Genomic DNA, 2,500 nt, shown 5'->3' on the forward strand with positions numbered 1-2,500 from the left:
ACATCAGCGTCTATCACCAGCTGAAGTTGAGACATGCTCACCGTTCCATATCAGCTGACGGTTTGGAGACTTCGCTTCACTCAAGTAGGATTAAAAATGACTTCTTCATCGCAGCATTTAGCTTCCGGCTGGAAGCCCGTTCCTTCGTGACTTCTAAGCTGAAGTCACTTTTAAACATAAGTCACTTGTCGCTGTTGTCGCCGCCATCATCATCATCATCGTCGTGGTTGTTTCCATCGTTGCCTTACACATTTAACCTTCTCAGGTTGTCATTCTCAAACCAGCGTACCCAACAAGTCGCCCGCAATGTGTTTGCCAAGTTCTAGCAAACTTTGCTATCGAAGGCGAAAAATGTCTCGTCTGCTCTAAAGCCCGATTCTAGCGTATGCCTTTGTTCGTGCCATTTTCTTATCTGGAGGCTTTTGTGAGGATAAACGAGGATACGGGATTCCTTCCATTCCAGCCAGCGTTCTCTTCCAACCCGTCTCTCTCTCTCTCTCCCTAACTATCTCCTACTTTCCCGACACACATTTTGCTGTGGAAAGAAAGCGACGACATGAATCGATGTATATCACGCCTGAAAGACAGCAGAAAGAAGAAATTGCTCCAAAGAACAATCGTTTTCTTGAAATTAAAATGTGAAAACACGAAACGAACGACACGAAACGTCTGCAGCAGGAGTGGATGGTAATCACATTGCCAAACCACGGTTCGGTATGTTTCTTATCCTCCTATCCCTTTTCCAAAAAATGTTCGTTTGAGCTCAAGGATTGGAACGCATTTTGTGTGTTCGACCCGCTCGCCCCTTGCCAGCCATTTCAAACCACAAACACTCACTCGTTAAAATCCCGACGACTTCATTAAATTCTTATAAGATTCGTGATGGTAGTGGTGATGGGAGGTAATATAAAATTCCTTTTCATCACTCCTTTTTTCAATGTCGTGTACCACGGGGCACGCACGCGTCGTAGTTGTTGACTGGAGCCGCACAGAAGTGTTACTGTGTAATTGTTTGATTTTGACTCTGCCTTTGCGTGGTTGAACGGTTTGACGAACGGCAAATCACCGACCCACCAGCCCAGCCCACCGGTCGTGATTACAATGACGCAGTCATAAAGAACCATTTTACGACACAGTATTAGTCGGTTCGCGTTCATATTCGCGTTCCATTCACCACCGTTCGCGTTCGCGTTCTACAGGTAGACACTGATTACAGTGCACACATACATACTCCATGCGGTTACATACCGATCCCTCCAGCGGTGAACCGATCCCTCCAGCGGTACCATTAATCCTGCAAACACCTTCTCCGCGTTTACTGTGCTTTCCATCGATTTCCTTCGTCCCTCTGGTACAGGTGGGCTCGAAACGAAACCTTTTACGCCGCGTGTTCATGGTCAAATGGCACGAGGCACAGGGACCGAAACAGCGGGCATTGCAGTGTCGTGTGGTCAGTGGACTGAAACCAAACATGAAATGGTGCTTTACGCATATGACATGTGCCTCTACTATTTCACAGTTTATGCATTTAATGTTTTTGACAACCAGTTTATTTTAGGATTTTTTAAACATTTCTCAACCAATGATTTATGATTTTCCTGACAAAAAATGTTATTATCAGAATGTGTTTTCCCCTTTTCTGTGCAGTGAGTTCACGGTTTATCGAAGGTTTTCTTCCTTTCCTGTCGCATTCCACCGCAAACAATGTCAAACTAATCGTGCAATGCATATTCAAAAAGCGGAGCCTACAGCTGACAGCTGGCGATCGTTACACCAGCTAGCCAGAAATAACAACCAACCATTTGCTTGTCAATATTGACCCAGAATGGAACCAATGGAACCGAAATTCAATATCCTGCACAACGCCCTACTGCTACGACATTGCGGTTAAAGAAACCAATACCCTCGTTCATCTCGACTGCACACTCGACTGCTAGTTGCAGCTTTATTTCCGCTAAATGCCCTTTTCCCTGATCGCCCAAAACTGTTTAGCAAGTGGTGGTACTCCGGTTCGCTCTGTTTGAAAACATCTGCTGACCTGCCGACGGAGCAAATAAAGCACTCCAGGGAAAACTCTCCTTCGAGAATATAGTATTTTGCATATTCTGCCCCGCACCTCCATCCTGGGACGATCTATTGGCAATCGTCCATTAATTTCGGTGCACCTCTCTTGCTGGAAGAAGCGGAAGGAAGAGACAACCACACTCGATCGTTGCTTGCGGCACAGGATCAATTCGTGCCGACTAATGTTCGTTCGGTTTTTGGTGCACACGGTTTGGGCGCAACGATAAAACGTCTGTTGCACCTCGCACTCGCTGCATCAACCGACCATCAATTACTCCAACGTAGACACTCGCCGAACGGGCTGTTTTGCATTATTCCAATACATCATTCTTGTGCCTCAATCAATTTCACTCCAAGCTGTCTCTCTCTCTCTCTCTCTTGCAGACACAGAGTTTTGCGCCGATACACCCAAGCTTCTCGTTGCTGACGTGGCACA

At 46.2% G+C, this 2,500-nt stretch overlaps 1 protein-coding gene across 2 annotated transcripts in view; it reads left to right on the forward strand.

The window, feature by feature from the left end:
- The window catches only part of LOC126574913 (uncharacterized), a 29,348-nt gene that overhangs the window by 20,117 nt on the left and 6,731 nt on the right, over positions 1-2,500 (forward strand). For both annotated transcript variants that reach the window (XM_050235325.1, XM_050235326.1), the window contains exon 2: positions 2,449-2,500. This exon is cut by the window's right edge and continues 67 nt beyond it. The gene's annotated coding sequence lies outside the window, so the exon portion shown is untranslated. The remainder of the gene's footprint in view (positions 1-2,448) is intronic.

The sequence above is a fragment of the Anopheles aquasalis genome, chromosome 3 (genome assembly GCF_943734665.1).
Source record: "Anopheles aquasalis chromosome 3, idAnoAquaMG_Q_19, whole genome shotgun sequence".
Lineage (NCBI taxonomy): Eukaryota > Metazoa > Arthropoda > Insecta > Diptera > Culicidae > Anopheles > Anopheles aquasalis.